The sequence below is a fragment of the Lissotriton vulgaris genome, chromosome 5, assembly GCF_964263255.1.
Source record: "Lissotriton vulgaris chromosome 5, aLisVul1.2, whole genome shotgun sequence".
Classification (NCBI taxonomy): domain Eukaryota; kingdom Metazoa; phylum Chordata; class Amphibia; order Caudata; family Salamandridae; genus Lissotriton; species Lissotriton vulgaris.
In genome coordinates this window covers 1,391,869,646-1,391,883,368 of record NC_141693.1, presented here as the reverse complement: position 1 = coordinate 1,391,883,368, position 13,723 = coordinate 1,391,869,646, and positions in this window count along the sequence as shown.

The window sequence follows — 13,723 nt, the reverse complement described above, 5'->3', positions numbered from 1 at the left end:
CTCTTGTTCGTTCTGCAGGCACGACATGCTTTCCTGCAACATTCAGTGCTTCATGTGCACTTTCACTTCCCAAGTCACTTGTTTTCTCCAGCTGTCTCTGATTTACTGTCGCTAAACAGACATTTGTTTATCAGCAATGCTAACGGGGCCACATGTCATTTTTGGAGGGGGGTTGTTTTATTTAAATTAGTGGAGCGGGGGAGGAGATTTTTCTCCCCAGCGATCGTGGTGATTCATGTGACCCCTGCACCGCTCTGTAGAAGTCAACGTGTGTAATATTGTTCATTAATAATATTTCTGGCTGCTTTCTTTTTTTTTATGGTGCTCTCCCAAAGTGAGCATTCCTTTTCTTCAGCAAGAGCGGTGCTTCATTTGACCCTCGCACCCGTCCCCACCGATTTCTTCACACGCGCACCTCTTTCCGTGCGTGAAGTTACTTTGGTGCCTTCCAAAGTGAGCCTTCCTTTTCCCCAGTGAGCGAGGTGCTCATCTGACCACCCCCACCTATTTATTCACACATGGCACCTCTTTTCCTGCACAAGGCTACTTGTCTACACCACACCCCCTCCTCCACGCCTGTATGAACCTTCCTGAGTGTGCCAGAGTACAGGACGATGTAAAGCCCTGCGCCATAAGGAGGCGTTCCGGTGCAGGGGGGGGGGGGTGTTCCTACGCAGGAACACCTCCTAAAAGTGGCTGAGTGATATCTACAAGATTTCACTCCGTCATGTTCAGGCCAATGCTGCATCAAAACCCTGCGCCTGCTTGAAGCAGGCATAAGGCTTGATGCAGCATTGGACAGATAGGGCTCCCCAGAGCATTGCTGGAGCTGCGTCGCACTTGCGACGCAACTCCAGCAATGCGCCGCCTTTATGGCATTTTTGCCCCATGGTGCGCCGCATTCTAAATGCAAACAGAACAGGTGATGGACAGAATGTGGATCAATGTCACACATTCAACCCAGTCCAAAGATCTGGGCCCAAATCCATCGTTTTTTTGCACTCCACACCACCCTGGGTTAGACAATGACGATATGCAAATCAGCTCTGACCCTGTGCCCCATGGGAACAGTCCAGTCCAAACTACAAAAGCCATGTCCTTCCCAGAACAGAATCAAGCATCCGAGGACCGGACCGGTTTCGAGGTAACACCTCTCATCAGCCCGGCTAGCTTGACTCCAGTGGTGTGGAGTGCCTGGGACCCACGTCTGAGCATCCCCAGCGCACGTAGGGCGGAATTTGCAAACAAAACAGGTGATGGACAGAATGTGGATCAATGTCACACATTCAACCCAGTCCAAAGATCTGGGCCCCAATCCATCGTTTCTTTGCACTCCACACCACCCTGGGTTAGACAATGGCGATATGCAAATCAGCTCTGACCCTGTGCCCCATGGGAACAGTCCAGTCCGAACTACAAAAGCCATGTCCTTCCCAGAACGGAATCAAGCATCCGAGGACCGGACCGGTTTCGAGGTAACACCTCTCATCAGCCCGGCTAGCTTGACTCCAGTGGTGTGGAGTGCCTGGGACCCACGTCTGAGCATCCCCAGCGCACTTAGGGCGGAATTTGCAAACAAAACAGGTGATGGACAGAATGTGGATCAATGTCACACATTCAACCCAGTCCAAAGGTCTGGGCCCAAATCCATTGTTTTTTTGCACTCCACACCACCCTGGGTTAGACAATGGCGATATGCAAATCAGCTCTGACCCTGTGCCCCATGGGAACAGTCCAGTCCGAACTACAAAAGCCATGTCCTTCCCAGAATGGAATCAAGCATCCGAGGACCGGACCGATTTCGAGGTAACACCTCTCATCAGCCCGGCTAGCTTGACTCCAGTGGTGTGGAGTGCCTGGGACCCACGTCTGAGCATCCCCAGCGCACTTAGGGCGGAATTTGCAAACAAAACAGGTGATGGACAGAATGTGGATCAATGTCACACATTCAACCCAGTCCAAAGATCTGGGCCCAAATCCATCGTTTTTTTGCACTCCACACCACCCTGGGTTAGACAATGGCGATATGCAAATCAGCTCTGACCCTGTGCCCCATGGGAACAGTCCAGTCCGAACTACAAAAGCCATGTCCTTCCCAGAACAGAATCAAGCATCCAAGGACCAGACCGGTTTCGAGGTAACACCTCTCATCAGCCCGGCTAGCTTGACTCCAGTGGTGTGGAGTGCCTGGGACCCACGTCTGAGCATCCCCAGCGCACTTAGGGCGGAATTTGCAAACAAAACAGGTGATGGACAGAATGTGGATCAATGTCACACATTCAACCCAGTCCAAAGATCTGGGCCCAAATCCATCGTTTTTTTGCACTCCACACCACCCTGGGTTAGACAATGGCGATATGCAAATCAGCTCTGACCCTGTGCCCCATGGGAACAGTCCAGTCCGAACTACAAAAGCCATGTCCTTCCCAGAATGGAATCAAGCATCCGAGGACCGGACCGGTTTCGAGGTAACACCTCTCATCAGCCCGGCTAGCTTGACTCCAGTGGTGTGGAGTGCCTGGGACCCACGTCTGAGCATCCCCAGCGCACTTAGGGCGGAATTTGCTAACAAAACAGGTGATGGACAGAATGTGGATCAATGTCACACATTCAACCCAGTCCAAAGATCTGGGCCCAAATCCATCGTTTTTTTGCACTCCACACCACCCTGGGTCAGACAATGGCGATATGCAAATCAGCTCTGACCCTGTGCCCCATGGGAACAGTCCAGTCTGAACTACAAAAGCCATGTCCTTCCCAGAACGGAATCAAGCATCCGAGGACCGGACCGGTTTCGAGGTAACACCTCTCATCAGCCCGGCTAGCTTGACTCCAGTGGTTTGGAGTGCCTGGGACCCACGTCTGAGCATCCCCAGCGCACTTAGGGCGGAATTTGCAAACAAAACAGGTGATGGACAGAATGTGGATCAATGTCACACATTCAACCCAGTCCAAAGATTTGGGCCCAAATCCATCGTTTTTTTGCACTCCACACCACCCTGGGTTAGACAATGGCGATATGCAAATCAGCTCTGACCCTGTGCCCCATGGGAACAGTCCAGTCCGAACTACAAAAGCCATGTCCTTCCCAGAACGGAATCAAGCATCCGAGGACCGGACCGATTTCGAGGTAACACCTCTCATCAGCCCGGCTAGCTTGACTCCAGTGGTGTGGAGTGCCTGGGACCCACATCTGAGCATCCCCAGCGCACTTAGGGCGGAATTTGCAAACAAAACAGGTGATGGACAGAATGTGGATCAATGTCACACATTCAACCCAGTCCAAAGATCTGGGCCCAAATCCATCGTTTGTTTGCACTCCACACCACCCTGGGTTAGACAATGGCGATATGCAAATCAGCTCTGACCCTGTGCCCCATGGGAACAGTCCAGTCCGAACTACAAAAGCCATGTCCTTCCCAGAACGGAATCAAGCATCCGAGGACCGGACCGGTTTCGAGGTAACACCTCTCATCAGCCCGGCTAGCTTGACTCCAGTGGTGTGGAGTGCCTGGGACCCACGTCTGAGCATCCCCAGCGCACTTAGGGCGGAATTTGCAAACAAAACAGGTGATGGACAGAATGTGGATCAATGTCACACATTCAACCCAGTCCAAAGATCTGGGCCCAAATCCATCGTTTTTTTGCACTCCACACCACCCTGAGTTAGACAATGGCGATATGCAAATCAGCTCTGACCCTGTGCCCCATGGGAACAGTCCAGTCCGAACTACAAAAGCCATGTCCTTCCCAGAACGGAATCAAGCATCCGAGGACCGGACCGGTTTCGAGGTAACACCTCTCATCAGCCCGGCTAGCTTGACCCAAGTGGTGTGGAGTGCCTGGGCCCCACGTCTGAGCATCCCCAGCGCACTTAGGGCGGAATTTGCAAACAAAACAGGTGATGGACAGAATGTGGATCAATGTCACACATTCAACCCAGTCCAAAGATCTGGGCCCAAATCCATCGTTAAATTGCACTCCGCACCACTCTGGGTTAGACAATGGCGATATGCAAATCAGCTCTGACCCTGTGCCCCAAGGGAACAGTCCAGTCCAAACTACAAAAGCCATGTCCTTCCCAGAACGGAATCAAGCATCCGAGGACCGGACCGGTTTCGAGGTAACACCTCTCATCAGCCTGGCTAGCTTGACTCCAGTGGTGTGGAGTGCCTGGGACCCACGTCTGAGCATCCCCAGCGCACTTAGGGCGGAATTTGCAAACAAAACAGGTGATGGACAGAATGTGGATCAATGTCACATATTCAACCCAGTCCAAAATCTGGGCCCAAATCCATCGCCATTGTCTAACCCAGGGTGGTGTGGAGTGCAAAAAAACGATGGATTTGGGCCCAGATCTTTGGACTGGGGTGAATGTGTGACATTGATCCACATTCTGTCCATCACCTGTTTTGTTTGCATTCTAAATGCGGCGCACAATGGGTGGCGGAGCTGTGGAGCACAATAACTGGCACATCCCTGGGATGCACCAGTTATTGTAAATCTGCCCCTAAGTATTTAGTTATGCAGCACAATTTCGTTGGTGCAACAACATCAACTGTTGTGTGGCTAAACACTTATAAGGTCCAAAAGGCGAGACCTATTGTCTATGCCAATGCTTGGTAACTTCTTTTCCTGCCACTCCTTTAGTGACCTCTCAAATACAGCGGAATACAAATACCTGGGCGTGAAGTTGGATAGCGGGTATCACTTTGCATCACAGAAGAATAGCATTAGGCGCAAAGGCCTAATACTGACTTCCACACTAAATTCAAAGTTGATGGGGCCATCGATCCTCCCTTTGACTGAGGTAGTTTGGGCAAAATTGCTGCCAACAATCACCTATGGCAGCGAAGCTCAGAAAGGCAGAGACGCTAAAATACTTGACGCCGTAGTAACAACTGTATATAGGATCATCTTTGGGCTGCCTAAACACAACTCACCGGCGCAAATTAGGCTTGTTCAAAAACAAACAGTTACAAGGCAAGGAGCATTCATCATTGCATGGCACAAAGTACTAAAAGCTCCACCTGGTACACTAAATGAACAGCTATGAAAGGAGATAGAACAACATTCCAAATCACCTGCCACGGAATATCTTTATAGCAGTTTAAATGGGTTGGGCCTATGTCAGCTTTGGGAACAACCACTATTATTTTCAAAAAACTAGTGTGGAAAACAGTGCAACATCTTTTCTTGTTGGAGGACAAGGCCTCATTGACAAAAAGGGCCCATAGCTGGATGAAATTAAAGACATATACGGAGTCGCCGCCTTTTTCAATCTGGGGTATGACAAGAATATAAAAATTGCTTTTATGAAGTACAGACTGGGGCTGTTAGCCTGCAGTCAACATCTTCCTCCCTGGTTAAGAGAGAAAACGGGCACTGCGTGCTGCTTATGTGGTTCAGCATCAGAAGATCTGCTGCATTTACTGTGCTCCTGCAAAAAAACTGCTTAAAGAACGGAAACAACTGTTGAGGGGACAATTTAATCAACAGGTAATTTGCACCAGGAGGCAAGCTCTACTGGCATGCTTTGCACCGAACGATCCACAACTGAATTGCAGCCTGGTGAAGTATCTGAAACTGTGCGATAGTAAAATGCCTGAAATGGAGACATAAGGAATTTATGTGGGGAACTAATGCGCAAATGTCCTGAGGAGCACTCAAGAAATTTCCCTCAAAGAAATTACCTTTTACATCTGCAGTACGCGGAGGTTGGACAGTACAGTACCTGAGGGCATGTCATACGGAAACGAGTGGTGGTTCGCCAAGGTTAGAAGGGCTTGTCAATGGTCGGCAAAAAGTTTGGTTGGATGGTCTGGAATGCTGTGGCAGCAATTGGACAGAAATTATACATTTCGCTGTTAAAGCTGCTTCATTTTAGAAATGTCATTCTTTTTATTTTTTAGAAGCTTTTAAAATTAATAATTATGAAGGAATGCGTTGTAAATGTATATAAATTGTGTTCTTTTCTTTTGATAATGTTGGCATTTTGCAACTGTTTTAATTAACTATACAAATACATTTACACCTATACCTTAGTGACCTCTCAGGCCGGGGTTTGCAATGGCAGTGCCAGTAGCGGCGGAGACAAGCCAGCGGTCACAGTTGCGGCCCCTAAATGACGTCCATGCTTCATTAGTCACAGAGGAAGGCATTTTAAAATAGGTTACGGGCTCAAAACAAATGCAGCAAAGATTTATTTCAATCTAGCGTATCTCAGATTACAATAGTGCAATGGTAGCTCAGTTGGTTAATGTAATTGTGTAGAGATCTGTGCCTAATCTCTATACAAGATTGTTATTATGTGTTTGGGAAATAATAACAAGTGATATCTGTATTGCCAAAATGATTTCTGCATACTTTCCCTGGTCGCTCGCCCGGAAATATTAATTATGCATTATGGGTGATATGCAGTTGTTAGCAGTGAGTGCAATGCATAACTCACTCAGCTATTTTATCTGAATGTAACTTCTGACCTACAGGTTAAATAAAGCTCTCGCCAAAAGAAGCCTTATGCAATTGGGCTATCTTGCATGAAATGGATATCTTTAACAAACACGCTCTACAAGTTATGTAGTGTACTCTGGCACGAATAAACAACAGGAGAGATAGGGTTCAAAGGACACTCCTCTAGCCCAGTTCAGATATAACCAACAACATAGGAGTGGCTGAAAAATTCAAACGAGTGACAAAAGTGGAGTGATACATGAGAAAATAGACAAAAAGTTTTTTGTATTACCCTCACTCACCCGTCTATTGGGTGACATGCTTCATCTTTGGGTATTTTTCACCAGGAAGGTATAAGACCTACCTGGTGTGCTACAACACCTGCAGTTGCAGTGGAGCTGGGTAAAGATAAAAACAGTGCAAAAATGTGATAGTGATAAAAATGAAAAGGTGCGAACATTGATCAAAAACCAACTTTAATAAAGATCAATGTGAGCACACAGTTAAAAATTATTGAAAGGACAGTCTTGACTATGAATTTGAGTCAAATTGTCCTATTCAGTAGGTCAAATGGTCGACATGTTTCTGCTCATTGAGGCCAATTTGGCCGAGCTTTCTTCAGGGCCAGAAAAACGATACCAACACTGGGCGGTGTGCGCACTCTAAGGCGTACCCTAACCTCAGTGTTCTTGAAAACAATACAAAACTCACGGTTCTTAATACCGGTTCACCCTGGTATATCCAGGTTTTACAATGTGAAACCAGTATCTGTCTCACTTCATGGGCAAAGTGGCAGGGATAACTTCACATCGGAAAACCCTCATCTCCGATGGCTCCCCGCGTTGTGACCTACAAGGTTCACATCCACCGCCCGAATGTACTCTGGCACATCATTCTTCTGAGCTATTCAGTGATTGAAACCTATGACCGGAGATCACACGCAGAATTCTCAGCAAATGCATTAGCCACCCGAATTTTCTCACTAGTATTGTACTGTACTCTGTCATAACAGTGCTGCTTTCCTTGCAAAACACCAGGAATACTAAAAGGTCGCAAAAGAATCTTAGCAACAGTATCTATCTATCTATCTATCTATCTATCTATCTATCTATCTATCTATCTATCTATCTATCTATCTATCTATCTATCTACTTGTCAGAGTTCTCAAAGGGGCTAAATAAGCACAGTTTACAGGCAAAAAAGGCAGTTTTCCAAACAGCAGGTGCAACAGCGATACTAGCATACAAACATACTGGGGGAATATTTGCAAGCGCATTGTAAATATATATATATATATCACGCATGAAATTGGACATAGTGTGTTTATTAGATTCTTTTGTTAACTCAGGCGCATTAAGGAGAGAAACAGATGCATTGTTTGTATTTATACAGTTATTGAATGGTGGGGATACACGTTTAATGTCAGCATGCCAGCCGTGTGCCAGAAGGGGTGGACTAGTTGGTCGTAGCTGACTGTTCATTTATGGAACATGGGTTTTACCGTAAATCATGGTATTTGCATTTACCTTAAAAATATTATCAGGGAATGAGTTGCCAAATTGCAATTTTTCATGTCTCAGATTGCTAATGATATGAATCAAAAACGGTTTTAACTCAATATACATGCGTCATTGAAATTGGAATGATGTGTCTAGTTACCTGGATTATCCCAATATGTGCCTTGACAAGTCTGTCTTCAATGTTGTTTTTTCTATTCACACTACTCTCCAATCAAATGTCTTAAAATTCAAGCACTTGCACTTTAAATTTTGCCCACGCTCTCCATTGCGTCATGTGACCAAGGCCTCTGTGCAGGCCGAAACATTATGCTGGCGAAGGTGCTATTAAAATAACAAGCTCACCTGATTTCCTGGGTCTCGTGTTCTTTGCTGTTTTGGTGTTCCGAGGATTGCAGACCTGACCTATGGTTTTGGACTCTTTGAACATATATATATATATGTACATATATTATCACCAATGTGAATCTGTCTTCCATAGGAGGTGCATTGTTGCCCCCGGAGGAGAAAGAAGAACCATGCTCTACTACCCTTAGTGTATTCCTCCCCATTTCTCTGGTAGAGGTTGAATGCTCTGTAAGCCAGATTAAGAGTGGCAGCCCTTGAGATGCTATCCCGGCCAGAATTATGCCGGTGGTAGGGAATACACTGAGTAAGAGAAGTAGGTTCCCTTGAGGCACAACTACACACAGGTTTGAAATAACAAACCTTATAACGTCACAAGTACATACAACAAAAACATATGGAAAGTTAAAAATTCATTTATTTTGAATACGTTAAAAAACACAATAATAGGGATAACTAATCTAGATCCCTAATCTAAAACAAAATTAAAATTGAAACAGTACAGTTAATTGTGACCTGAACAATTAGGAAAAGACAGAACAGTTACAACATGGAATTGTTGGATATGATTTGTATATTCTTACTCCGATCTGATAACACCAGTGTTGTATCGCTACCACCTCAGCATATCTATTATGGTGTTGGAAGCTTGAATTATACAGTTTGTTGCGTCGACGCGTTTCGGTGGTATCTCCTTAGTATAACCACCTTTATCAAGACATGTGATTTATCTGTCGATACCAGGGAGTGTATATAATTGCCCTGAAATGAATATCATACAAGCAGTTAACATTCAAATTAATGCAGTAAACTTATTGCATTTCAATAGGTCAAATGTAAATAAATAAACAACATATTCACAATTCATTATAATCCATTGACACCTATATTGTATCGGTGAAGTCTGAAACTTAGGTTCTAGAGATACATGTGTGAGTTTACACAAATCACATTCATCTATACTAAGAGGATTGTATAATGGAGGTGCATATCTGGTCATTGTACATTGCTTTTCATATTACCACTCTAAATCAGGTTACATTATCTGTCAACACTGGGCATTTATTAGTAACATGTATGTCTTACACTTTCAAATAGTACCTAAAACTATAATAGCATTAATAAAAACCAGCAAGGCTATTTATTGAGTAAATTCGACCTTTCATTGGTAACACAACTTCACGTTATGGATTTCCACATAAGGCGATTTTTAAGAAATACTGGGAGTGGGAACATGGCGGCAATATCCACACTAATCTTAACCCTGGAGACAAGGGGACCATATCCTGTATTAACTAAACCATGAAGCACCCAGAATTCATGGACGGATGTATAAGTTAGTCTTAATAAACTCAGCTTACCCTAGGATATTATTGAGGTCCACTCATAGTGATCGATTTCCAATTCCTGATCGGAGCATGGACTTCAACTGGGGCCACGTTAAATTTGCTGATACCAGTTGTATATTCTATGGTATGAAAAACTACCGTAGATTGGGGGTCTAAAGGGATAGTTTATAGACCACTAGGTGTGTGTTCCCTAATATAAGCTCAACACTAACTGGCACACCTATAGTCTACAACATATGTGTGTGAAAACATGTGGGTGGTCTCTCTAAACCAACCTAATACTACAAGTGAAATATGACTGGGGGAGACATCCCTTAAGGATAAGAACCCTCACTCACCCGAGGGTGACATGCTTCATCATATGGGTCCTCCTTACCAGTGTGGAAAACCTAGTCAACACTGGGAGCTGCTACTTCGGTGGTTAAAGAAGGAGCTCAGAGATGTTTTTATATATAAGGAAGTAAGGATGGTATGCCCATATGTGAGGGAGTTGGTGTAGTGAGGTATGCAGTGCTATGTGAAGGATAGGTAGGTGAGATTAAGACTATCTAAGTGGATACACTATGTAACTTTATTGATGTGTTCCGCTTGACAGGATTAAAAAAGGAAACAGCACAGTGGTATAGATATAGACCACTGTCACTTAATGGTCAACATGTTTCAGCCTATTGATCCAAAACATAGTATCAGCGGCTTTCTTCAGGACCAGATCAAAATATGTGAGACTGCTGCTGCAAAAATGTGTGACAACTAATACATCTAATAGAATAAAGTAAATTGTTTTGTACTACACCGGTATTCCTGCTTTATATTTGTAGGTCAGGTCATACACAGGTATCTAAAATGAAACACAAGTGGTACAAGGAAGAAAAGAGAGACATACATACACATTGTTTAGTTAACATATGTACAGTGAAGCAAACTTAATATATTTGTCACTAGTAACTAGTGTAATCATGCTTACACCTAGTCAGGACTTACCCTCATTAGTAGGGATATCCTGCCTCACCTCTACCTGGCTGGCTGCTCTGGGAGGAGGCCCCGCACTGCAGGGAGAAAATGCAGGTGTCTGAGAAGGTACACCATAAAACTTTCAAAACCTATGAGCTACAGTGAAACAGGGTATCAAAGCTACTCCCAGGTACACTAAGTGTTGCCCCAAGATGTGTATAACATTGAATCTAGAAATCTAGTTCAATACTGAGGAAGGTTTAACAGTCTAACAAGGCAAAAAGACCTATTTAGGGTACTGCACCACTATTGAACCATTGAGAAAGTAAAAACAGTTAGGGAGCCTCAAAGTCTTACCTGTCCGTCGGTACCTCGTTACTCAGTAGAGCTCGCCCCGGGAGGTACCGATCGGCAGGAAGACTGTTTTTTAAATAGCGCTCTGTTCATTGGCGGCAGCTGTGTGTGGGTCCTGCTGTGTAAGCCGTCTAAATCAGAGCCTGTATCGATTCTGCGCATACGTCGGAGTAGAGTGTTAACGCCCCGCGCATGCGTAATGAAACAAGCAATTCCGGTGCTTCTAAAAAAACTGCGCATGCGTCGGGAAACAACAGTAAAAGCCCGCGCATGCTTAGTTATTAAAACACGGGGAAATGTTGAACCCAATGTGGCAAAGTCAAATCGGACGTGAAGCGTATACTGTGGCGCCTGAACTAATCTGGGAACTTAGTTACAGTAGATGTGCATCGTAAAGAGCACTAACATAAGACAGAGAGAGACTCGGTAAGAGAAATATTCAGAAGAAAACAACAAATCTTACGAGGGGATAGTGACCCTCATAACACTATTCACTCAAAGAACAAGCAACTTAGAGCCACGTGTAAAACGCTCTCTTGTGTGCTTTTTTTGTGACAGTGAAATAGTATTTGTAATGTGTAAGATAGGTTTGGTATTATGTCAGAACGATAGCAAAAAGTCAGGAGACACTATTACTACCAATATTTCTATCTTACATACATCATAACAGAGTATGGTTATGTATCACTTATAGTCACCTCACTGAAAACATGCATAAAGGACTATGAGCTGTGTATCAATCAGATTGTTTGGAGAATAGTATAACTACTATCAGGGATAAAAATATTCATATATCTCTTTCTCTCACAATTTACAACCCAATAAATACTTTTCAAAGCCAATCAGTTAGGTCATCATATCGACACCCAGGGTATGTCATCGTTAAGACTGAGGGTGTCTGTTTTCAGTTTATACACCCACTGTTGTTCTCTACGGAACAAGAATTTTGTAGGGTCCGTCAGATGTGGGGGTATCCAAGGTTTTTCCAAAACCACCCAATGTAAATCAGTATCAAGATGTCCTTTATCAATGAAATGATTGGTCAGTTTTGTTGACCGTTTTCCGCATCTAATAGTGCTTTTGTGCTCTTGGATGCGGATCTTGATTCTTCTCGTAGTCATGCCCACATAGCGGAGTTGACAGGGACACCATATCAAGTAGATCAAACGATCACTATTACAATTTGTGTGTTTTACTATTTTCCAGGGGTGTGGTGTACCTATATCTATTTCCAGAGTTCTCTCAGTTTGGGGGCACACTGAGCAAAGCCCACATGGGAAGTGGCCAACTACCTGGGGTAAATTCCACAATGTGGTCTGTGACTGAATGGTCTTAGTACCATGTGGTCGAGTATGGACCAATTTGTCGCGAAGATTAGGGCTGCGTTTGAATGCAAACAGCGGACGGGGGAGGGTGTTATTAGCTAGGTTTAAGATCCCCCAATGTTTGTTAATGCTCTTTTTTACAGAGTTGGAAAAACTAGAGAAGGTGTTAACAAACGTGATTCTCTAGTTTGTTTCTTTGGTAGAGCTCCTTTCTAACAATGCTTCTCTATTGCTGTTAGCTGCTCTTTTCTTGGAGTTACGAATAAAGTATGTAGGGTATTTCTTTTCTTTGAGATCAAGTGACAGTACCTTAGCATGCTTCTCATATCCCGCCAGTTCAGTACAGTTACGTCTTATTCGTGAAAACTGCCCGAACGGCAAGTTTTCGCGAAGGGCTCGTGGATGATAGCTTTGGAAGGGTAAAAGAGAGTTACTTGAGGTAGGTTTTTTGTACAGTTCTGTCACTAGGACACCGTTGTTCGGTTTGATGAGTAAATCCAAGAATGGTAGACTTGATCTAGAGAATTCCAGAGTGAATCTTAGAAAGTCATCCTGCTGATTTAGCCATTCATGGAACAATTTAAGAGTATCTTCATTGCCTCGCCAGATGACAAAAATGTCATCTATGTACCGTTTCCAGGTACATAGATGACTGAAGAACGGGTTACTTGGTGTCAATATGGACTCCTGTTCAACTTTGTGGACATACAAGTTGGCCAGACTTGGGGCACAAACACTCCCCATACAAGTACCAGGAATTTGTAGGTACAGCTGATCTTCAAACTTAAAAAAGTTTTCTTTAAGCACCTTCCTGTCACAGAACATCACAAAATCTATAGGTGATATGCTTTCCCAAACAAGATTTTCCAGCATTGATTTGATAGTAGTAAGGGTCTGTTCTTGTGGGATACATGTATAAAGAGATTCCACGTCAAAAGACACCAGCCAATCTTTTTCCACATCGAATGATAGTTCTTGAATCTCAGTCAGAAGATGCTTGGTATCTTGGATGAACGTAGGCATTTGTGATATCATTGGTCGAAGGAACGAATCCACAAAAGTAGATAGAGGTTCAAGTAACGATGCGATCCCCGAAACAATCGGTCGTCCTGGTGGTGGTCTAGGGGCTTTATGTATTTTTGGCAGTATGTAAAAAAAATACGGTGTGATTGGGGCCGTGACTACTAGGTACAGTGCCTCATGATCAGTAATCCATTTTTTCTCCTTGGCCTCTTCCACTTTGATGGTAATTTCGTTAGTCAATCATTTTGTTGGATCCATAAGTAATTTTTGATAGGATTTTGAATCATTCAGTTGACGTAAGCATTCATCTCTTTATGTCTCTTTATTCAGAAGGACTACCGCACCACCCTTGTCTGCGGGTTTTATGACAAGGTCTGGGTTATTAGCCAGGTTCGTAAGGGCAGTT